At 41.2% G+C, this 25,625-nt stretch overlaps 1 protein-coding gene across 4 annotated transcripts in view; it reads left to right on the forward strand.

Annotated features, from left to right (window-relative positions):
* Positions 1-210: 210 nt before the first annotated feature.
* HIPK3 (homeodomain interacting protein kinase 3) overlaps positions 211-25,625 on the forward strand; it is a 96,632-nt gene continuing 71,217 nt past the window's right edge. The window contains exon 1 of one of the 4 annotated variants that reach the window (XM_083348786.1): positions 211-277. The gene's annotated coding sequence lies outside the window, so the exon portion shown is untranslated. The other 3 variants (XM_083348783.1, XM_083348785.1, XM_083348784.1) reach the window with 3 other exon arrangements.

The following is a 25,625-nucleotide window of genomic DNA, read 5'->3' on the forward strand; positions in this document are numbered from 1 at the left end:
AATATAAAACCCTATATTAATTGGCTGGATTTGGGTATTGTCTCACCATCCTTATCAACACCCCCCCTCCCACCATGATGCAACTGTGTTGTAAAAAACAGGGCCTGTTCATGTACCTGATAGACAGCATAATGCATTTAAAGTACATGGATCAGTTGAATTGCTCCTAAACTTATTTTATATCTTTGTGAAGGATCATGGGCTGGCAAAACGTCTGCACGAGGACAAAATCTGGAGAGAGGTGCTTCTTTTTTCTATACGGCTCCTGAGGGAGTAGGTGAGTAACCAGACTGTGTATCAATGACAGGGTTATATAACATAATGTCATAACTCTCACACATATTCTCTAAACATATAAAAGGATCATTTGAATTTCCTCATTCCTAGACTGAAGTATGCTTGGTTTTCTTGGAAAAATTTGGTCAATAAAATATTAGAGGAATGTAATCTCTTATTCAATTGCCAAACTAAGACCTAGCTATACCTATTCTCTTGGGAACTGTTTGAAGAACATTCATTTAAAAGCATACTTAATACATTAATTTCTCACTTGTGTTGCCTAACTTGGTCTAGGTGATTACTTCTTGTTTCCATCTTTTTTTAAAAAAATAAAAACTGTGGCACAGTTTTATAGTGAACATAGTTGTTTCAGAAGGGTCACATTCTTTCTGTGGTAGCTCATGTTATTTCAGCATGTTATGGAAAATTTTGCTATGAGAGAAAATTACTGTCATTCTAACATTTTAAATATGCAGTCTGAAATGTTAAGACAATTATGAAATCTGTCAAACTTTGTTTTTCCATTCTCCCTACGTACACACCTTTATACAGACATCAGTTTAAAACCATCTCTGTTTAATATTCATTTTTCTGTTCCTCATTCTATATCAATGATTCCAAAAGAAATGGCAACAATGTAGGTTTAGTTTAGATTAAAATATCTTTGGAAGCGAAAACAATTTTTGTTATGTCTGGCATTATAACATTGTTGGCCATGATGAAAACCACATGATACGTAAGCACTGAATTCTATTATTGTTAGAATATTAATCTTCTGATAAAGGCCTATGTAGCCAGGACATGTTCTCAGTATGTGTTTATTTCTGCCCAGGCTGCTCTGCTTTTCATTCTCCTCCTCCATTTCAGCCCTTACTTACAAAATATTTGTATTGCATAAGTCTGCAATAAAGTGCAAAACATTTTTTCCTGTGCAATAGCAGGGAGGAGAGTTTGCAGGATGTGTTGTATTAGACATATTCTCTGCGTAATTTCCACTTTTCAGCCCAGCTCTAAATCTTGGTACTTAAATGCCATGATTTTAGGATCTTGAGGTAGATAAATGAGAGTTCTATCAGGGACATGTTTGGATTGTTGGCTTTGATTCCAATATTTTATGTGCATCATCATGACAATGGATCTCAGTATACTTTTAGGTACTGCAGTCTTGGGGCCAGGTGGAATAGCAGCAAGAGTTTCAGATTCAGAAATTAATTTCTGTTCATACTTAGTGTTATCAAAATGATAAAACTAAGTTAGAAAAGTAATTTAGGAATATTTATAACCACCAGTAAGATGAACATCAATTTCTATTAATGAAAATGCATGAACTTTTTTGTAAGCAATGGAAGCTTTTTATGTTTTGGGTAATGCAATAAAAGATAAATATTACTATGAATATTTTGAAACAAAATCTTGATGTTAACAGAGATAAATTAAACCATATTTTAATACCATATTTGCATTTTAGTTACCTTTGGGAGTATTGGTAATTTTATTTAAGATGATTTTCTTATTATTTTGTAAAAACACTCTGGACTGCTTTGAATAATAATCAGTCTATGCTACACCCATGGGCCTCCTGTTGGTCTCACATCCAAGTGCTACCCAAGTCAGACTCTGATTCATTTTCCCAAATAATTCAAGGTTGGCTAAGTAAGGCCCCATGTTAGTGAGTAAATAATTGGATGAAAAAAGCAATTTTTATATGTGCCATAATACTGAATCATCTTCCAATTAGTTGAAATCTGCTGCATTTCACCTGCAATAATTTATTTTTAAAGTCCAACTGATGTATTAAAAGTTCAACCTTTTTTTTAAAAAGAGTGGATATTAAGTGAAAGTTTGCATTTTAACACTGTTTGGTTTGGTGCTCAATTTGACTTGACCCAGATTTTCAGTAGATGACAAAATACTTCTGAAAAGTGCAATCCTTCCAAAATAAGCATAATGATTACAATAAGGAGAATTACTGTACTACTTGGAGTTGCTAATTTTAGATATATAAAAGGCTCAGTGTAAAATAAAAGATTTTATCCCAGAGTCAACATTTTAACAGTCTCTTATAATATTAATATTAATACACACACACACACACACATATACATTTACAAATATTTTAATAATCTACTGTATTAAGGGATAAATAAAATAATTGTATCTCCAATTAATTATATGAATTTATTTTTATTCTAAAAACCATCTTAATAATTATACACAAACATATATACTGTATACAAACACAATCTACACAAACATTTAAATTAGCTAAAAAGATGTGTCTCAAAATCTCTAATATTCAATAGAAGACTGCATACAAGTTATCAAGCACTTGTATACCATTTTATGGATGTACTGCTATTGTGATTATATTTTTTCTACTAAGATCACTATCAACAATGAAGATAGTGTTATAATAATAATAATAATAAGTTGGAAGGGACCTTGGAGGTCATCTAGTCCAACCCCCTGCTCAGGCAGGAAACCCTATACCATTTCAGACAAATGGCTGTCCAGTCTCTTCTTAAAAACTTCCAGTGTTGGAGCATTCACAGCTTCTGGAGGCAGGTTGTTCCACTGGTTAATTGTTCTGTCAGGAAGTTTCTCCTTAGTTCTAGGTTGCTTCTCTCCTTGACTAGTTTCCATCCGTTGCTTCTTGTCCTGCTTTCAGGTGCTTTGGAGAATAGCTTCACTCCCTCTTCTTTGTGGCAGCCCCTGAGATAGTGGAACACTTCTATCATGTCACCCCTCACCCTTCTCTTCATTAAACTAGACATACCCAATTCCAGCAACCGTTCCCTATATGTTTTAGCCTCCAGTCCACCAATCATCTTTGTTGCTCTTCTCTGAACTCTTTCTAGAGTCTCAACATCTTTTTTACATCGTGGTGACCAAAACTTGATGCAGTATTCCAGGTGTGGCCTCCTTACCAAGGCATTGTAAAGTGGTATTAGTACTTCATGTGATCTTGATTCTGTCCCTCTGTTAATGCAGCCTAGCACTGTGTTGGCTTTTTTGGCAGCTGCAGCACACTGCTGGCTCATATTGAAGTGATTGTCCACTAGGACTCCGAGATCCCTCTCACAGTAACTACTATTGAGCAAGGTACCACCTATACTATACCTGTGCATTTGATTTTTCCTGCCTAAATGTAGAACCTTACTTTTTTCACCATTGAATTTCATTTTGTTAGATAGCACCCAGTATTCGAGTCTGTCCAGATCCTCCTGTATTTTAAGCCTATCTTCTGGAGTATTGGCTATTCCTGCCAGCTTGGTGTCGTCTGCAAATTTATTTTATGAAAAATATTAATCCGCTGACAGTTTTGCTTACCCATGGAATAATATTTAGATAATTTAGGTTTAGAACACAGGTATAATGGCTAGAGAACATAATCAAATTCATAAGATGGGGATTATCTCATAATATTTTATTTAAAAGTACTCAATACTTAAGAGTAAAAACTACAGCGAGATATTTATCATGTTTATAAATAGCAATGTTTTTCTTTCAGGTATGTACTAAGTATTTTTCCTTGTTACTAAACACATGATTAAGACATGCTATGCATATTTATTTGAGACCACAATGAGCATAACAACATTTACTTCTAAATAGACATACGTAATTGGTCTGTAGTAACTATAGTTTTAAACAGGCTTATTATCCCAAACTTGTTAGAGGTAGTCCTCAGGTTACAACAACTGATTCAGCGATTGTTCAAAATTACAATGGCTCTAAACAAGGAGGACTTATGACCAGTCCTTGGACTTCTGGTTGTTACAGTGTCCCTGCAGTTACCTGATTGTGACCTGGGCACTTGGGTGAGCTCAGGGACAATTTCTGATGTTCCCTGCCAGCTTCCCACCAGCAAAGTCAATGGGGAATCTGGCAGGAAGTTGGAAGGTACTCCTGCTCCAACTTCGCCCAGCCAGTCTGCATTGTAGCTGTGTACAGCATTCCCACCGTCCACAACATCCACGGACATCCACGTACTTGTGCCTGCCTGTGGCACTCTCAACTTCATGGCATCTGCGTATTTGCCCATGCTCTGGAGCACCTGCCCACAATGCCTCCCCCACCCTCACAGCACCCAGGACCATTCTGGAGCACCTGCCCATGGCATCCCCTGCATCCCCTGAACACCCACCTGCACTTCAGAGTGCCTGCCTGCAGCACACCCTGCTTGACCATGGTGGCACAGTAGTTGGAATGCAGTATTGCAAACTAATTCTGCCGACTGCTAGCGGTTTGATTCTCACCGGCTCAAAGTTGACTCAGCCTTCCATCCTTCTGAGGTTGGTAAAGTGGGGACCCAGATTGTTGGGGGCAAGATGCTGACTCTGTAAATTGCTTAGAGAGAGCTGTAAAGTACAACTTTCGTCCAGTCTCCAACCTTCGCTTTCTTGCGAAGGTTGTTGAGAGTGTGGTGGCGCATCAGCTCCCTCTGGTCCTGGATGAAGCGGATTATCTGGACCCGTACCAATCGGGTTTCAGGCCCGGGTACAGCACGGAGACGGCATTGGTCGCTCTGGTGAATGATCTCTGGAGGGCCCGGGATAGGGGATATTCCTCTGTCCTAGTCCTATTAGACCTCTCGGCGGCTTTCGATACCATCGACCATGGTATCCTGCTGCGGCGTCTCAGGGGATTGGGAGTGGGAGGCACAGTCCTTCGGTGGTTCTCCTCCTATCTCCAGGGACGTTCGCAGTCGGTGTTGGCAGGGGGGCAGAGATTGGCCCCTAGGTCTCTCGTTTGTGGAGTTCCTCAGGGTTCGGTTCTCTCGCCTCTCCTGTTCAACATCTACATGAAACCGCTGGGTGAGATCATTCGTGGTTTTGGAGTTGGGTATCATCAATATGCTGATGATACCCAACTTTTCATTTCGACCCCAAACCACCCCAGTGATGCCCTTGCTGTGATGTCCCATTGCCTGGAGGCGGTTCGGGTCTGGATGGGGAGGAACAGACTTCAACTCAACCCTGACAAGGCTGAGTGGCTGTACATTCCGGCATCCCGGGACATTCAAAATGTTCCATCACTTTCTATGGGGGGTGAGTCTTTACCCCCCGTAGATAGGGCTCGCAACTTGGGAGTCCTCCTAGATGCACGGCTTACCTTAGAAGATCATGTAGTAGCCGTGACTAGGGGGGCTTTCGCACAGGTTCGCCTGGTGCGGCAGTTGCGGCCCTATCTAGACCGGGATGCCCTGTGTACGGTCACTCATGCGCTCGTGACCTCTTGTCTTGACTATTGCAATGCTCTCTACATGGGGCTTCCCTTGAAGACCACTCGGAGGCTCCAACTGGTACAGAATGCGGCCGCGAGAGTTGTCTTGGGAGTTTCCCGGTACTCCCATGTTACACCTTTGCTCCGCGAGCTGCATTGGTTACCAGTTGTCTTCCGGGTGAGGTTCAAGGTCTTAGTGATGGTTTTTAAGTCCTTACATGGCATGGGTCCGGAATACCTCGGGGACCACCTGCTGCCGGCGTCGACTCCCCTCCGCCCTGTGCGTTCCCACAGAGAGGGCCTCCTCAGGGTGCCTCCAGTCAGAGAATGTCGGCTGGTGGCCCCCAGGGGGAGGGCCTTCTCTGTGGGCGCTCCGGCTTTGTGGAATCAGCTGCCGGTTGAGCTCCGGATGGCACCGGATCTCCGCTCCTTCCGGCGCGGGTTAAAGACCCATTTATTTGAACAAGCTGGCCTGGCCTGATGGGGAATTACTTAGGGTTTAAATATTTATATATATTTTTATTGTTTTTACTGTGGGCAATAATTTAATTCTTTTTTAACTTTTGTATTTTTGTAGTTTTATGATATGCCCTGTTCACCGCCCTGAGTCCTTCGGGAGAAGGGCGGTATAAAAATTTAATTAAAATAAATAAATAAATAAATAAATACTGTAAAGTAGTATATAAGTCTTAAGTGCTATTGCTATCACATGCACTCTGGACTGCCTGTCTGTGCTCCCCACTGCAGCACCTATGCACCTACCCTGGCTGACCTGCATACCTGGGATCCCTGCCTCTTCCAGCTTAACAATGTGGATGCTCTGTGAGTTATGATGGCAAATCTACAGAATGTAAACTTTGGAAGACGCAAACAATTCTTTTGAACTTCTTTTTTTGCAAACATGCCAGTGTTAAGTTATCACAAGGTCATTCCAAATAGGTCAGGGTGGCCTGTCACCAGTTATGTAAATTGCATATTTAACCTCTGGCAAAAGGAGAAGATCCAGACTTTGACAAGTCTTCTCTCAAGCAGCCTCTTTATGCAGATTAGTCACTTTACTGAAGAGCTCCAGAAATTGGAAGCAGCAGAAATGACACCTAAAGCATTGGTGGAAGAAGTAAAGAAAAAAGAACATTTTCAAATCAGAGGTGTGTAGGGATGGTGGGGGAGAAAGAGGCAAAGAAGATAAATTAGGGGGAAAATGCATCATGACACTGTGATACATACTTGTTCCTTTTTGTACATGTGTTGTGATGTCACTCACAAGTATGTACTATACATAATTTCCATCACAACATCACAGTGTACTTTTCATTACTCTGTTGAAGACTTTGGAATTTGGAGATGTCTTTGGATTGCATACATACAAGTAGAAGCTCGTGTTTGAGCTGACATTATAGCAATAAGGGAGGCAAAGTGTCAGTGAACTGTCAGCAGTCTTACTGAGGATAGCAAATTCTGTTAGGAAAGGATGAACAGGTAGTTCTCCTACCTGTTGTTTTTTTTTCATTGTACTGGTCAGGTCATTCAGGTTTGAGAAGGTCTTGGCTCTTCCTGGGCAGTTTCTGATGTGGTGACTGGACCAAAGTCTAGTTATGTTATCTGCAGCTCCTTTCAGCTAGTATGTTTGAGGAAGTGAACAGGGTGCTACTCTGTCTCAAGACTTCTGCCATTTGTGGGCTTGATCTAAATCTCTTTTGATATTTTGTGGGTCAAATTATGTGTGATAAACCTAGAAGGTGTTCACTTGGGTAGAGGGATGCTGGCAGTCTTGAAAGAGATTTTGCAGACTACCTCTTCAAGAGGCTCTAGATGTAGCCCTTTTTGATAACTGTTATCCAGTTTCAATCTTTCTTTGTGGGAAAGGGTGTTGAGGCATAAAGCAGTGATTCAGATGCAGAATACCCTAGAGCAGACATGGCCCGCGAAGTGGTTTCATATGGCCCGCGAAGCCATCCTTGAAACAGTGAGGGAACGGCCCCCGCTGCCTTGGCCCTGGCCCAGAGACCCTCCTTCTGCCAGAGACCCTCAGATCTGTCCCACACCTGCCCAGGCCCCCATAGGCACCCTTGATGCGAACGATGTAGAACTGGCCACGCCCACCCAGTAGGCCATTCGCACTCTAGCCACACCCACCCAGTAGGCCACGCCCACCCAGGCCATACCCACCCGGCCCCCTGAGGACAACCGCAATGCTGATGCGGCCCTCAATGAAATTGAGTTTGACACCCCTGCCCTAGAGGAAGTAGATTATAGCAATAGGAATATCATTTAGGCTTACATTAAATGGAAATGGCCATCCAGGAAACTTTCCACTGTCAAAAGAGGATAAAAATATTGGGAAAGCTAGTGGATATGGAAGTCAAGGGGAGTAGTTACATACCGCCCCATGGTGCTTTTCAGCACTTCCTAGGTGGTCTACAATACAGAAGTGTCATTTGCACATTGCCCGCAACAATCTGGGTCTTCATTTTACCAACCTCGGAAGGATGGAATGTTGAGTCAACCTTGAGCCCTGTCAGGATCGAACTCCAGGCTGTGGACAGAATTTGCCAGCAATAGTGCACTTAAACACTGCCATCAGGGTTCTTTTTATGTGGACCATTTTATTTGTACCTTCTGGATTCAGTTCTGGTCATAGGACACAGACAGCATTAGCATCAGCTAACTCAGTTTGACAGTTTGTGTCAATTCAGCAACAAGGCAGGGTATCCTGTTACCTGAATTTATTTATTTATTTATTTTATTACATTTCTATACCACCCTTTCAAGATCACATGAGAAGAGCTCATGTTTCCTGATTTCCCATGTACTGCACTGATGAGTCCTGCCATGACATAGGCAATCCCTTGGCTTCTTCTCTCTCTTTGGACCAGTGTTAAACCTCTGTAAATAATGATTAGGTTTACTATGAATTAGAGTTCTTACCATATAGACAGAACATGGTGAAACAAACTGGTTTTACTCTATATTGTTTTTTTTATTATTTGTAAGCTGCCTAGACTCACTGAAAGTGAGTGGTAGCCATATAAATTCTATGGACGGCCATACAAATTCTATAACAATTAAAAAAACAAACTGGCTTCAGGTTGGCAACAAAATGTGACAAGGCTGCAAACAGTGAGGGTCAGGTCTGTTTTATCCACCCCCCTGAAGCTTTGCACGGGCTCGCCACAAGGCTGCATGGTTAGCGCCTGCTTGTACTCATTGTACACATACGATTGTGTATCGTCCGACCCATCTACTGCGATAATTAAGTTCGCAGTGGATACCATCGTAGTGGGTCTTATTACAGGTGAAGATGAAACAGCGTACAGGGGGGAGGTACAAAAACTATCCATATGGTGTTTAGAGAACAACTTTCACCTGAACATCGGCAAGACAAAGGAGATGGTGCTAGACTTCCGGAGGAAAAGAGAGGAATCTGCCCCACTTTACATCGGGGGGGGGGGGGGCTGTGTGAAGAGAGTTTCCTCCTTTAAATTCCTGGGAGTCTACCTCTGTGAAGATCTTACCTGGAAAGTCAGTGCAACCCAGGTGGCCAGAAAGGTCCAACAGAGACTCCACTTCCTCAGGGTCTTGCGGAAGAACAGGGTAGAACAACACCTAATGACCTTCTTTTACCGGTCTACTATAGGGAGCGTCCTCTCGCACTGTATTGTGGTTTGGTATGCTGGCCTGACAGCCGCGGATAGGAAAATATTACAGAGGGTGGTGAGCACATCACAAAACATTGTGGGCTGTCCCCTGACACCACTGGATGACATTGCCAGGGCTCATTGCCTTGGAAGAGTGATAAAAATTCTCTGGGACGACTCACACCCTGGTCGGTACCTCTTTACTCTCCTACCATTGGGTAGGAGATACAGGAGTATAGCCAGCCGTACAAGCAGGCTGAAGAACAGCTTCTATCCATGGGCTGTCAGGCTCTTGAACGGGAAATAACTTTATGTATGATTGACTTGCGAGGCCAGTGTGTTGTGCAGTTAGCTCACATGGTATAACAAGATGGTGGGTTTGTTGTCACTGTGAGTTGTGGTGGTGGGAGCACGAAGGGAGGCTCAGCCAATCTCAATGTATACTTGGTTGTACTTTGACAATAAAGGTTCATTCATTCATTTATTCAACCTATATGTGGAATACATATTAAGAAAAGCTGCACTGGAAGAAACAGGAGGAAGAAACACCTGTGGTATGCTAATAACACTATTCTAATAACTGAAAATGCAAAGGATCCTCAGAAGAGACATTCAGATGCTATGATGTCTCTATACTTGCAAAGATCAGAATCGTGGAAGCTATGATATTCCTTGTGACAAAAGAAGCACGTTAGATTTTAAAGAAGCAGGATAGTACAGCCTTGGGAGACTTGAAAGAACAGGTTAGGGATAGGTTGTCATGGAGAAAATCTTATGTAGTTGCTGGGAGGCAAAAATGACTTCATGGCTCACCATAAACGAACCTTGGTTCATTCATCCAAGTAACAAACAACACAGAGAAGATTAAGAGTGCAGTTCTACATACACTTACTACAAAGTAAGCTCTATTTATTGAAATGTACTAGTGGGTGAACATACAGTATGTAGGACTGTATTGTAGTATATCTACCATACTGTGCATAGTTCCCTGCTGAACACAGTGAGATATTCTATCAACTGTACACTAAAAGAGGCAGATATATGTATACCACTTTTCTCTATTCAATAAACTCCAGTCTATATACTGAGACTTGAAAAAGATAAGCAGGTGGGGAGAGAGGGGGGGCAGGTCAAGAGACAACAAATGTGGGATACTTTTTACATTGTGAAGAATCTTCCATCTGTTCTTGCCATATCCGATTACTAGAGACTGTGGTTAGATTCTGAATTTTGATAGGATAAAAATTAAAATGCAAAACAAAAGACCGGCAGCCTGTTGGTTCAGGTGTTTTGTGTTCTTATTATAGAATCTTCAGGGGGGAAATACAGAAGGAGAGCAAAAAGCACTTTCTTCATTTCCACCTATTAATTGCTGTTTCCACACTTCTCCATCTTGACTGTCGTACTTTCTGCACGGACAATTAGCACTTTGGAGGGAGTCTAAGTGGGAAATAATAGCCTTTAAGCTTCACTAATTTCCCCTTTGCAGTTGGCTGTTAATTTATTTACTTCTATAATTATAGCCCCATTACACCAGAGTCAAGATTAAAGAACTTTCCCTGTGAAAAACAACAACAGCCCTACTTCAGTTCGCTGCTCTTCTAAGTCTGTCTTACCACACAGAGATTACCAGAGCTTTCTTCTGAAAGGACTAATAACTTATTCGGACATGTGAAATTAGTGACGCATCTATACTGGAGATCTGTAAATTGCACTTTGGTGTTGTGCTAATGAATTGTGTTATGCTAGTTCTTTAAGCAAACTAGCACTTCTGCATATCAATGCTTGTTACTCTCTAAAATTCTGCAATGGTGAGTCACCTCCACTGAAATTGTATGGGTCCCTTTTTGGTAATAGTTAATTCAGTTTGCGTCATAAGTTAATATTATTTAGCAGACCGCATTTCTGTTTTTATTCCAAAATTATTTTTGTGACTTGACGTTTTTAAAGCAATTTAATGTGTTATAAGAATAAGCCTTCAACTTATTTTAAGTTACACCATCATTTTAAGTTATTCAGTATTTCAGCAATGGATTCCAGTCCTATGTCAGTTCTAGCTAAGTTTTATTGTTAAATTTAAGGTCTATTAGAACAAGTTATTTATTTATTTAATTAGTTTTCTATACCGCCCTATTCCCGAAGGACTCAGGGCGGTTTACAGGGCAGCATATAAAAGACAATATAAAAAGATAATAAGTTGATACATTTCCACTGTGTGAACAGTTGTCTGTTTCTACTCTTACTTGCTAACAGTGAAATGTAATAATGAAGATAATAATAATTGCCGGAAAACACATGGTTCTGAAGGATTCTTTTCTCCTTTCCCAAGGGGCCGAGGAATCTTCCAGTCTGAATTTCATATATTGATCTTTAAGCACCTCTACCATATTTTTATATATTAGCATAAAAGTATCCAATACAGGTGGTCCTTGAGTTACAACCATTCTTTTAGTGGTCATTTGAGAAATGAAAAGTGAAAAAAGTGACCTACAGCAAGTCCTCACATGACTGTTGCAACACCCGCCATGGCTATAGCAATAGCACTTAAGACTTATATACCGCTTCATAGTACTTTATAGCAGTGGTCCTCAACTTTTCCATCTATGTGGACAGGTGGCAATGAAGGAGAGGGGATGGTTTCACATGTGCATATAATGCTTGTGCAAAATATAGCTTTGCGCACTCATCTGACACTTGTGTGACCTGGTTTCCAACAGGCTGTGGCATAGCACCGGTGGATTGGGGGTTAGGGATCCCTGTTTTAAAAGACTCTCTGGGGTGTGTGTGTTATATATTGTCCCCAACAATCTGGGTCCTCATTTTACTGACCCCAGAAAGATGAAAGGCTGAGTGAACCTTGAGCCCCATCAGGATCAAACTCTAGGTTGTGGGCAGAGTTTGCCCGCAATACTGCACTTTAACTACTGAGCCACCAAGGCTCCCACAGTCACATGATCAAAAGTTGAGTGTTTCGCAACTGCCATGTATTTATGAGCATATGAATAAATCCATTTCTGACCTCCTCAGCTGGCTTCTGACAAGCAAAGGCAGTGGGGACACCAGATTCACTTAATGACATGATTCACTTAACAACTGCAGTGATTTGCTTAAAAATCATGGCAAAGCTTATAAAATCAGGTGCAAGTCATTTAACAACCACCCTGCATAGCAATGGAAATTCTGGTGCCAGTCGTGGTTGTAAGTCAAAGAAAACCTCTGTATAAAATTATTGGACACTTGCATGCCAACATGTTAAAATATGACATGTGATATTGTTTTAAGTCCAGTGGAAGAATAAAAATAGCTTTTCCAGCTGTGGAAGCATCCCAAATATGTGTTAAAGCAAAGCAGTGATAGATATGAGCAGGTGTTTATCACTTCGTTTTATGTCCATAAAGTCGCGCAGTTACAGTCCTTTATCTTTTGTTGTACTTTACAAACTAACCTACAGGAAAAATCTGTAGCCTTTGAACTGTTTTGACTCTGTAAAAGGCATACTGTGCTGGTGCAAAGCAGGATGAAATTATAATGGGGGGGGGAGGAGGCAGCACCCGTTTTACATTTCAAGGAAATATTCTATGTTACTATCCAATGAATGTAAATAATGTGACCTGGCTCAGAAGGAATGCTAACCTACAAGGTGGTCTTTTTGTGTTTGACTTAATGTGAATTTCATCCATTATGATTTAGCATTATGTACAAGTAAGTTTTGCATATTTTCCTTCTGTCTCGAGGAGTTACGGCATAAATGGGGAATGATGTTTTATCATTTCATTATTAATTTTTCAGTCTTACCCTCTCAAAAATGGAGTCATTAACAATGGTATTTGTAAGCTCTGGCTGGCTTATATTACAGAGGCCTGGCTATAACAATATCAACAGTGTAAGACTGGGGTATAGTATCCACTCAACTTTTGTTTTCCTATCTGAAAAGAAACAAATTTTTAAAAAGTTAATTCAAGGAGTTTGAAATTTCTTGTGAAGCAGTAAATGTTACACTATGACTGTTAGTTTCCCCCCCCCCATTGTTTTCATTTTTAAAAATAAAGAAACAAATTGCTTCCAGTGGCTTATTTTCAGTTCAAACGGATGAAAAACACACCTCAGGAGCTATTTTCTGACTTAGTGAATATTTACCAAGCTTCCTGCCAGCCTATAAATGTACAAACATGAACTTGGTTACTCATTATCTTTCTTGAGAAAGTAAAGCATAATAATCATGTAGAAAACTGGTTACGTATGTAGTTTTAACTGAATGTGGACAACAAAGGGATCTTTATAGATTAAAACTGTTTTTTTCAGAACTGTCTTAAGTTGATGTGAATTTTCATGGTGGCTAACTTATTTACTGGAGTATCTCTCTTTCTCTGGGCAACAGCTTAGCAAGATTAAGGTCCATTGAATAAAAATGTATGCATACTTTTTAAGATGTAGTTGTCCTAGGAAGTGGTTATGGATAACAGAAGCAGATTGATGCAATGCCATGCTTTCCGCAGCAGTTAATGGACTCTTCTCTCTAAAAAGGATTCATGCTTCTGGAGTACTATGCAGTTTAAAGGAGTGCAGATGGCACATTCCTTCCTGGTATGCTTAAAGATGATCTACCTTCTCTGTTTCATACTTTCTCCACTTGGGGCCTGTAAAAAGCTTAGTAATTCTGGAATAGACACCATGATTAGCAAATTGTCCTCACATACTTTTAGCAGGAAAAATGTCACATTTTTTGGTGTTGTTATTATAACTAAGGTAGCTTATAGTCTCTTATTTTTAAGGATGCATTGAATGAGTGGAGAAGTAACTGTTTAGTTTAAACTCCCATCAGTGAGTATTATACAACAGCACAGAAGGGGAGGATTTAAAACAGAAAATATGAGGCAATGTGCATGCATATATGACTGTCATAAACAATATCACTTAGAGGAATTTCAACAGAAATGGATTGTGTGCTCCAAGTTTGGTAAAGTAAGAAGCCTTGACTGACAGAATGGGTGTGTGAATTCTTTTGTAAATTAGAATATTTGCATATGACTGAGGAACATTAATGGTGGCAGTTAGGGTACTTATGTTAGCCACAATGAAAAGAAAAGAATACTGTACTATAAGGTTTTTACGCTCATCCAGGAAAAGTTTGTATGTTATTTTCTTAACCTGACTTCAGCAGAATCAATCCAAATCCAATTTTTAAATGCTCTCTTGCATACATATGTTGTAGTTTCTTAGGTATAAGACTTTGATTGGTATTCATCTATTAACTCTAGAATCTTGAGAGTCTGAATGTGTAATATATGAATTCTTGTGCCTTTTTGCTGCATAGGAATCCTCAAACTGGATGAAATGGAATCTTTTGTTTGGTAATAAGTACAGTGGTTGGTATAGTGATTGATATATCATTTAGAGTCTTTATTCTTATTGGCAGAGTCTATAGTAATTATTTGTTCACTGTAGTGTAAAGACAACTGACTACTCATATATTGACATCTACGAAAACTACTTTGCTCTTTACTGTACAATTGAACTCTCTTATAGTGGAAGTAAGTAAGATGAGATGATTCTGAATTGCTGCCATATTTTTCAGGCCACTACTTGATATGTGGCTACATTTGCTGATACAATCTTGAACCTAGAATGAATTAGTTTGGCTATGGAAATCTGAATATGAAGCTGTATTAATTTATCTTAAGACATAAAAAGGTCCATATATGAAGACAAGGACCAAAGTTTCTATTATTTCAGCTCTAGACTAGAAGGCAGGGCTTTAGTTTGTAAGGCTGCCTTCTAGGATGGCTAAAGATAAAACATTAAAATGAGAGCATAAAGGCTTGTAGAATTTAGAAATCTGAAGTTAATCTAAACACAGAAACTGGCTGTTTTTAAAGCATTTGTTAATATTCCTAGTGAAATAAGAGTAAAAAAGCTGTTGTATTTGGTTTGATGCTCCATATTTATTATCATCCTTGATCTGGCCTTGAGAGGAGAATCCATACTAACAGTTTAATTTCTATGTTCTTTATCTAAGAAGATTGTCCAATTGAAGAGCCAGATCTTGTATCTGGAAGCTTATTGTAAAGGTAAAAGTAAAGGTTCCCCCACACATGTGTGCTAGTTGTTTCCAACTCTAGGGGCCGGTGCTCATCTCCGTTTCAAAGCCGAAGAGCCAGCGTTTGTCCGAGGACATCTCCGTGGTCATGTGGCCGGCATGACTAGACGTCAAAGGCGCACGGAACGCTGTTACCTTCCCACCGTAGTGGTCCCTATTTTTCTACTTGCATTTTTACATGCTTTCGAACTGCTAGGTTGGCAGAAGCTGGGACGAGTAACAGGCGTCACTCTGCTACGCGGCACTCGGGATTCGACCCGCCAAACTGCTGATCTTCTGATCGACAAGCTCAGCATCCTAACCCACTGAGCCACCTTACCTTTAAGCTTATTGTACTAATAGTAAAAGATAATAATCCAGGTTCTAGTCTTCACTTTGTTTTCAAAAGCTTCAGTGCAAAGTGCGAAGCTTAGGACAATCTGGCTGCCTCAGACAATTACCTTATAAATTTAGACTGGATAATTTGTCCTTTGATATTCTAAGAACATTTCTTGAGGGTTTTGGGGGGGGGGGGTTACAAAGTTTATAATTTCAGTTTTTAAAAAAGTTAACAATGGGTCCTCGCTAAAAGTCCTGTTGCACTGAAGTTTCTTTTTAATCCTGCTGAGATCTCCAATAGAATCACTATACTATACTATATTTTCTATTTTATCATTTATTAAATTGGGAGATGTTTCTTTTTATTTAAATCATCCATTATATAATTAATATTGAAATTACACCTTAAAGGAGTAGGATGTAGCCTATTGATTAGAACAGTTGATATAATAGCTGATCAACACTGGATTTTCTATCTTACTCATTTATTTTATGATTCTTTCTATCTTGTTTTATTATAAGCCACCCAGGGTCAAGGTGGAGTCAGATTGTGGCAAAATTAAATAAAATAAATATCATGTTGCATTAAATTTTATTTTCAGACTGGCATTTACATAAAATTGTGAAAGTGAACAAGCATTGATTGATGAAGAAGACCTTTAACTTCTGACATAGTATTTGCCAGGAATACCGGTCGCGCGGGTAGTGATGGGAGCATCCCGATACTCCCATATTACACCCCTCCTGCGTGAGCTGCATTGGTTACTGGTTGCCCTCCGGGTGAGATTTAAGGTGTTGGTACTTACCTTTAAAGCCCTACATGGCCTAGGCCCGGGATTTTGCAGGACCGTCTACTGCCAGGAACGACTTCCCATCGCCCAGTGCGCTCACACAGGGAGGGCCTCCTCAGGGTGCCGTCGGCTAGACAATGTTGGCTGGCGGCCCCCAGGGGGAGGGCCTTCTCTGTGGGAGCGCCAGCCCTGTGGAACCAACTTCCCCTTGAGCTCCGGATGGACCCGGATATCCGGTCCTTTCGCCGCGGCTTTAAAACATTTCTTTTCCATCAGGCTGACCTGGACTGACAGGGATTTTTAAAATGTTTTTAACTTATTATTGGGGCTGCTAGTTTAATTCTTTTTTAAAACTTTTGTATTATTGTATTTTTATTGTTGTTAGCCGCCCTGAGTCCTTCGGGAGATAGGGCAGCATATAAGTCCCAAAAATAAATAAATAAATAAATAAATAAATAAATAAATAAATAAATAAATAAATAAATAAATAAATAAATAAATAAACTGGAGTCAAAAGCCTGCTCAAAGTTTACAAATACTACAAATATAAACTTTTTGGGACTAGGCACACATTTCCATCAGAACATAGAAAACTAGGCCCCGATATGAAGTCCGCCTGTTTGTCTGATAAATGTTATTCCTGGCCAGTTTTACAATGTCAAAGTACATTTTTGGCATAGATTTTGTCCATTATAATTAGGAAGCTTAGTAGTTGATCATTTGCTGAGAGAAATTTGTTATGTTACTTGTAGAAGGTAATAATAATAGCCCTAAATCAATATTTAGGAATTTCAGTTGACTCATCAATGTAAATAAACAGTGAGTCAGTACTTGGGCCCTCCAAACAGCTTGATTTTTGAACAAATAAAGAAGTATGCCATGCCCTCTTGGGACATTCCCCAGTTACAAGTTGATAGATGAATTTGGCTTATACCAAATTGCCTGTGCACTCATCATTCACCCCTAGATAGCTCAGGTAAATAGGTCTCCCAAGAGGCTGCTGAGAAGTGTCATTCATTACTAGGCAGCTCAGTGTTCAACGGATCTCCAGAAAATAGCTAAATATTTTGCTTTTCCCTAAGTTTTTCAGTTGCTTCCAAGCTTCTTTGGCAGTGTCTGTTTTTTGCTATTAGAAGGGACTTATTTTTTCCCCCTTGAGATTTATTGTCAAGTAGGAAGTGTGAGATTTTATTTGTATCTACAGTATGATATGTAGCAAGTATGGCCTTCCTAGCTTGTATGCCTTCATGATGAAACCAGAGTTCAGAGTATATAAAATTAAAAGGCTGCTTCTAGGGAGATCTATAGTATATATTCCTAAGGGTCATGTTTAGATTAAATTGTCATAATCTCTGAAAACATTTTTTCATTATTCGGCATAAAGAAGAAACATTTTATGAATCCGAGTCCTTTGTGGCTACGGTAACCTTGGGAAGAGGCCCTTAGATCTGTATCTCATTAAACATCTTCTGCATCTATATTTCATAAAGATAAATCTGCATGTAACATAAGTCTATGAGGAATTAACAAATCAGGTGATGAGTCTCTGGTTCCAAACTAGGATCAAGCGATCATTATCTAGGCAACTATTGATGGTGGCTTTCTGGAGAAATGAAAGTGGTTGCTATTAAACCATGCTTCTTTTTTGTTTGTGCCCAATGTGCAATTTCTCCAGGATGATTATTAATGGAAGCATTTAAGATGTAAGTAGTTAATTTAGTGATGGTCTCTGAAAGGTAAAGCTAGAAAAAGTGCAGTAAGTGTTGTATTTGAAAGTACCCCTCCCCCACACACCCTTTTGGGCTTAGTTTTTTAGATGGATATATTGTGGCCATCAGGTATACTACTGCGGGCAAGAATCTCTCAGAAGAAATAGAGTAGCCTTCATAGTCAATAAAAGAGTAGGAAAAGCAATACTGGGATACAATCCTCAAAATGACAGAATGATCTCAGTTCAAATCCAAAGCAAAGCATTCAATATCACAGTAGTCCAAGTCTATGCCCCAACCACCGGTGCTGAAGAGGATGAAATTGACCGGTTCTATGAAGCCCTACAGCACCTTATAGAACTAACACCAAAAAATGATGTCCTTATCATCATGGGGGATTGGAATGCTAAAGTAGGAAGCCAAAAGATAACCGGAATAACAGGCAAGTTTGGCCTTGGAGTACAAAATGAAGCAGGGCACAGGCTGATAGAATTGTGTCAAGAGAATACGATGGTCATAGCAAACACTCTTTTCCAACAACCCAAGAGCCGGCTCTACACATGGACATCACCAGACGGTCAACACAGAAATCAGATTGACTATATGCTCTGCAGCCAAAGATGGAGAAGCTCTATACAGTCAGTGAAACAAGACCAGGAGCTGACTGTGGCTCAGACCATGAGCTTCTCATTGCAAAGTTTAGGCTTAAACTGAAGAAAGTAGGGAAAAGCACTAGGCCACTCAGGTATGAACTAGATCATATCCCTTATGAATATATAGTAGAGGTGACAAATAGATTTAAGGAATTAGATCTGATAGGTAGAGTGCCTGAAGAACTATGGACAGAGGTTCGCAACATTGTAGAACTGGTAGCAACCAAAACCATCCCAAAGAAAAAGAAATGCAAGAAAGCAAAATGGCTGTCTGAGGAAGCTTTGCAAATAGCTGAGGAAAGGAGGGAAGCAAAAGGCAAGGGAGAAAAAGAAAGATACGCCCAATTGAATGCAGAATTCCAGAGAATAGCTAGAAGAGATAAGAATGCCTTCTTAAATGAACAGTGCAAGAATTAGAAGAAAACAACAGAATAGGGAGGACCAGAGATCTTTTCAAGAAAATTGGAGAGATGAAGGGAACGTTTCATGCAAAAATGGGCATGATAAAGGACCAAAATGGCAGGGACCTAACAGAGGCAGAAGAGATTAAGAAGAGGTGGCAAAATTACACAGAACTATACAAGAATGAGCTTAACGTCCCTGATAATCACAATGAGGTGGTCACTGACCTCGAGCCAGACATCCTAGAATATGAAGTGAAGTGGGCCTTAGAAAAGCTGAGCAACAACAAAGCTAGTGGAGGTGACATTATTCCAGCTGAGCTATTCAAAATCTTAAAAGAGGATGCAGTAAAAGTGCTACACTCAATTTGCCAGCAAATTTGGAAAACTCAACATTGGCCACAGGATTGGAAAAGATCAGTTTACATTCCAATTCCAAAGAAAGGTGGTGCCAAAGAATGTTCAAACTATCGCACCATTGCACTCATTTCACATGCTAGTAAAGTTATGCTTAAAATCCTACAAGCTAGACTCCAGCAGTATGTGGAACGAGAACTACCAGAAGTACAGGCAGGATTTCGAAGAGGCAGAGGAACTAGAGATCAAATTGCCAACATACGCTGGATCATGGAGAAAGCTAGAGAGTTCCAGAAAAACATGTACTTCTGCTTCATTGACTATGCTAAAGCCTTTGATTGTGTGGATCATAACAAACTGTGGCAAGTTCTTAAAGAGATGGGCGCACCAGACCATCTTATTTGTCTCTTGAGAAACCTATATGTGGGTCAAGAAGCAACAGTGAGAACTGGAGACGGAACCACTGATTGGTTCAAAATTGGGAAAGGAGTCCGGCAAGGCTGTATATTTTCGCCCTGCCTATTTAACTTATATGCAAAGCACATCATGAGAAAGGCAGGGCTAGATGAATCAAAAGTTGGAATTAAGATTGCCAGAAGAAATATCAACAACCTAAGATATGCAGATGATACCACTCTAATGGCAGAAAGTGAAGAAAAACTAAAGAGCCTCTTGTTGCTGGTGAAGAAGGAGAGTGCAAAACCTGGGTTGAAACTTAACATTAAGAAAACGAAAATCATGGCATCCGGCCCTCTCAATTCCTGGCAAATAGATGGGGAAGAAATGGAGGTAGTGACAGATTTTATTTTCCTGGGCTCCAAGATCACTGCAGATGGGGACTGTAGCCAAGAAATTAAAAGACGCTTGCTCCTTGGGAGGAAAGCTATGGCAAATCTAGACAGCACACTAAAAAGCAGAGATATCACCCTGTCAACAAAAGTGCGCATAGTCAAGGCTATGGTCTTCTCAGTTACAATGTATGGCTGTGAAAGTTGGACCATAAGAAAGGCTGAGCGCCAAAGAATTGAGGCCTTTGAACTGTGGTGCTGGAGAAGACTCCTGCAAGTCCCTTGGACTGCCTGACGATCAAACTGGTCAGTCCTAGAGGAGATCAACCCTGACTGCTCTTTAGAAGGCCAGATCCTGAAGGTGAAACTCAAATACTTTGGCCACCTAATGAGAAGGAAGGACTCAGTGGAGAAGAGCCTAATGCTGGGAAAGATTGAGGGCAAGAGAAGAAGGGGACGACAGAGAATGAGGTAGCTGGATGGAGTCACTGAAGCAGTAGGCGTGAGCCTAAATGGACTCCAGAAGATGGTAGAGGACAGGAAGGCCTGGAGGACCGTTGTCCATAGGGTCACGATGGGTCAGACACGACTTCGCAGCTAACAACAACATTGTGCACATACAACCTATGAAAAGAACAGGTGGGGCCATCATTGCATTTGTTTTTGGACCATCATTATCCAGTACTTTTGGTCAGTTGGTCATCATGACCCGAAATAGACAAAGGCTTCATTTTCATGTGGATACTCCGTGCAAAGGAGGAGAGGAAACTCTAGTCGCAAAACAAATTGCTGATTAAAGTTTAATTATTAAAAATGTTTCTGAAGCAAACGAGAAGCAGGCTGCTTATTACAATCAGACTGAAGCGAAAACAGCTTTGAGCCCTTTCAGAGATCTACCTACTTGCAAATCCGCCTCTAGCCGTTAAGTGGACTTGGCTTTTTGGCTGCAATCCTAAATCCCCTTTAAAGGCGGCAGGGCCCTTTGCTCGTCCCGCCTGAAGGTCGGGGTCTCGGTGCTCGGCAAGGAAGGGCGATTTCTTTCTTTCTTCCTCTTTCCCTCCCTCGACGCCAGTTCATCGGGCTCTTCTGCCAGAGTCGTAGGGCACAAGCGAGGGCAAAGAAAGATGCTCACCCAGAGAGAAGTCGGCGGGTTTCGGAGGGCGACATCCAGTTAGGAGGCGGCCGGTAACCAGCCGGGGGCGCTACAGCTGCGGAAAAGGGCGGGCCGCTGGCGCTCCCCGGGAGATTCCCCGCAGGCTGGAAACGGAACTGAGACACGTCGGAGCGGCGTTGAGGAAGCTGCCCGGGCTTCGCAGCCCCGAGAGCCGAGGGGGCGGCTCAGGGCTACGGACTGAGGAGCCGGCTGCGCTCGTTCCCGCAGGCCCCGCCGCCAAAGAAGCGGGAAGAGAAGAGCCGACGAAGTGGGCGGCGGCAGCAAAGGAAGTGGCGGCGGCGGCGGCGGCAGGCTGGATCCCTCCCCGGGAAGATGAGGCAAAGGCCCGGGGAGCTGAGCGGGCTGAGGTGGGGCGCTTTCCTCACAGCCGCCAGGACAAGATGGCAGCGGCTGAGGAGGCGGCGGCGGCAGCAGCAGCACCAGAAGCAACAGCAGCAACAGCAGCCCGGGGTTGAGTCGGGCCTGGGAGGCGCCTCCTTGTAGTAGCTCTCCGGTCATGCCGAGAGCTGAGGTGGCGGCGGCGGCGGCGGCGGCTAAGGGGAGTCCGGCGCTGCCTGATCTGTGAAGGTAAAAGAGCCGGGGAGAGCGAGCGAGCGAGCGAGGCGGGCTGGTTTTTTTCTTTTCTTCCCCGGGAGGGGGGACGGGAAGGACGAAGCCTCTGGGCTTATCCTACCCACCGCTGATCTTCGGGGTGGAAAGTGGTGGGTGTGGGAACGCGGCTGAGGTAATTTGCTCCCCTGCCCCTCAACTTCTAGCTCTTCCTGGGTTTTTTTTGTTTTTGTTTGTTTGCTTTGCTCCTTTTGGGCGGCCCAGCGCGCTCGAAATGGAGCTGTCCCCCTGTAGAGGGGGGGATTTGGTTTAGAGCAGGGGTCGGCAACCTCGGCTCTTTTTATGACTCGTGGACTTCAACTCCCAGAATTCCTGAGCCAGCTATGCTGGCTCAGGAATTCTGGGAGTTGAAGTCCACGAGTCATAAAAAGAGCCGAGGTTGCCGACCCCTGGTTTAGAGCAAAGTCGGGGATCGGGGCTTGGTGTTTTTCCCCAGAGACAGAGAGAGCAAAAACTGCCCTTCAGCAGGTGGGTGTGGAAGGAAAGGGCGAGCGCAGGAGGATGGTTTTTTAGGTCCCCCCGGAGACCTGGATTGCTCGGCTCTTAAATCGCCGCCGGGGTTTAAAAGCTTCGGAAAGAGATGAGAGCGCGGAGCCGGGTTGCCAACTCAACTCCGTGCCTCGATCCTGGGGGAAGAGGGCTCCGCGACGATACTTTTTTGGGGGGAAAAACAACAACAACAAAACTTTGCCTTAGTGGCCAATTTTCCCTTTCTTTCCCGACAGCATCGAGGTCTGAACGAAGGTGCCCCCCCTTTTTTTCTTTTTTTTTTGGGGGGGGCACTTGTGGGCAAAAGACTATTTTTTTTAAAAAAAAATATCTCTTCCCCCCCCCCTTTTTTTTAAAAAAAACACAAACACCATTATTTACACCATTATTTGCAGGCTAAGCTTGTAAGCCGCCCTGAGTCTTCGGAGAAGGGCGGGATATAAATGGAATTTAAAAACAAACAACAAAAAAAAAAGACGAGAGCGCTTAGTTTACTATATAAATCAGGGGGTCTTCAAACTTGGCCCTTTTATGACTTGTGGACTTCAACTCCCAGAATTCCTCAGCCAGCAAAGCTGGCTGAGGAATTCTGGGAGTTGAAGTCCACAAGTCATAAAAGGGCCAAGTTTGAAGACCCCCTGACATAAATAGTTGGGCTGGTTTCTCGCTTTGCTTCCGTTCTCGCTTTCTGTGCGGGGTTTTGTTTTGTGTGTGTGTTTTTTTTTTCTCTCTCCCCACCCCCCCTTTTTTTTTTAAATTTGGGAACTAGAAATTTCCCTTTCGTGCGTGCGCTTGTCTCTGCCCCCCCACCTCAGCCCCCCACCCACCCCCTTCACCCTTTCGGGCCGTTTCGCTCGCTTAGTTTTCCCGCTGGCCAAAACGGGCTAAAATCGTCCGGATCGCCGCGTCTGAAAGAAGAAATGCGACCCGGCTGCTCCTCTGGCAACTTGGTTAGAGCGGCAGGAAGGCGTGGTCGCGGGTCTCCTCTTGTTACCAGGAGTTATTCTCCTTGCCTGGCTTCGGGACTCGGAGGTAACTAGCAACCGTGGTTTGGGGGAAAGTCACGACCATTTTCATGCCGAGGGAACGGTCTTAAGTCAGAATGGTACGTGGAGGGTTTGTAATCACGTCACGAGTGGCAATCGTTCAAAGCGAGTTGGGCTTTTAAGAGTCGCTGTTAAATGTAACCTTACCTTACTTAGACCTTAAGAGGGGGGGGGTCTTTTCAATGTTGAATTTAGAGATCGCCTCTTCCTTTAGAAATCTTTTTCCACCGTAACTAAAAAAAACAAACAAAACCCTGGTGAGAATTGTTGAATATTTGGAGTTGTAGGCTTTTATTATAACCAAGTTGGTTATATAATAGTTGGCTGCAGAGATCAAGTCTTATTTGGGTTGTGTTTTTAATTTTAGTCGTTTTTTTTTAATTAAGCGAGTGTTTATTTTATGATTTTCTGTGTCAGAAAGTGCTTGTGATAAAGCAACTTTATTTTTAAAGCAGTTGCTATCCCCACTGATGACTTGTAACATATTTAGGAAGAGTATTATGCTGAGGTAATTAAAGTTATTTTTCATCTAAAGATATACTTATCTGAATTTAATTGAGACAGGGTTTTTTTTTGTGTGTGTGTGTGATATTCTAAACATTGAATTCTCTTGGCCAGCAGTATTGGTGTCTTATTGGCATGTGCCTTGTGAAACCAGATACTTGGATATGCATGTAGCTAATTTTGTAAATGCACTTATATTAAGCCATAACTACGCACTAAGTGCTGTATAAAAGCTACTTGAAATCATTGGCTCTTTGTTTGGTGGCATTAACGTCATATTTATTTTTAAAAAACAAAGGATAGTAATCTTAGCTGTCTTATTTGGTTATTTTCTTTTATTGGCTTTTTATATGAATTAGTCTGTTGGAATGCTGTATTTGGAAGTTAAATTAAAGCTTACTCTTTTTATATTCTTACCTTAGAAGGCAATTTACAAAACACTTGCTCAACTTCCCCCATGTATAGCAACTAGGAAACTGAATATAACTGCAGTTAATACAATTCACTAGCTCTAAAGGTTGCTATGGTGGTTTTTGTATCATGTACAGGTTAATGCTAAATTTAAAAACTTGGAGATATTTTACAATGGAATAGTATTAAAGAAGAATTAAGCTATGATATCACTATAGAATTGCTAAGAGGCTAATTTTAATAAATGTGTCATCAAGAACATAGATTAAGTAGCATGTAATCAGGTCAGGGCTTTATTTATTCATTCACTCATTTTGCTGCCCATTCTTGAAGGCTCTGAGTGGCTAATAAAGTCAATTTATAGAAAAATGAAAATAATGATTCACCCTTTCCAAATGCATAACAAATAAAAAGGGCAAAAAATAAAACAAACACAAACACCATGTGACTGTGAACCCCACCTTCAATTACAACACCACCACCACCTCTTATGCAAGACAGAACAGGTAGGCCTTCACAATTTTCCTAAAGCCCAAGCAGAATCATGTGAAGAATTGATTTGTGAAGTAGTTTGATTCTTTAATAAAAAATTATATGGGAGAAAATATTCCATTGGTTATTAAACTTTTATCTTTGATATAATAAAGTTTTGTAATATAAGTATATATGGATTTGTCCATAATCTGTATTGTAGATAAGAAATATAGCTTTTGTGTTAAATCATCAGTCATTTTAGCTATGGCTTGTTTAAGCCAAACAAGTGGTCCACATGTTGCATTAAACTATACAGTACAAACTAAAAGGTTAGATGCACAGAAAAGGTCAAAGCAGACAGTCTACATTATGGCTGTTGGAAACCAGTTATAATCTGGCAAGTTTTGTCTTAGCCAGATGGCATAAATAGTTATTTTAGGATAATTCATTTATCAGAAGTCCCATTGAGTTTAATGGAGCTTATTTCCAAGTAATAGGTAATTAATTGCAACTAGTTTTTATTTTTAAAACTTATCAAGATAAGGATTTTTTTTCAAGTGAAAAACACATATTTTTAGTACTTTAAAGACTTTTATGTCATGAAATATATCTTCTAACACACTGATAGCAATTGACATGAAACAGCAATGTTCATATAAGC

Source organism: Vipera ursinii (genome assembly GCF_947247035.1).
Source record: "Vipera ursinii genome assembly, chromosome: 1".
NCBI classification, from domain to species: Eukaryota; Metazoa; Chordata; class Lepidosauria; order Squamata; family Viperidae; genus Vipera; species Vipera ursinii.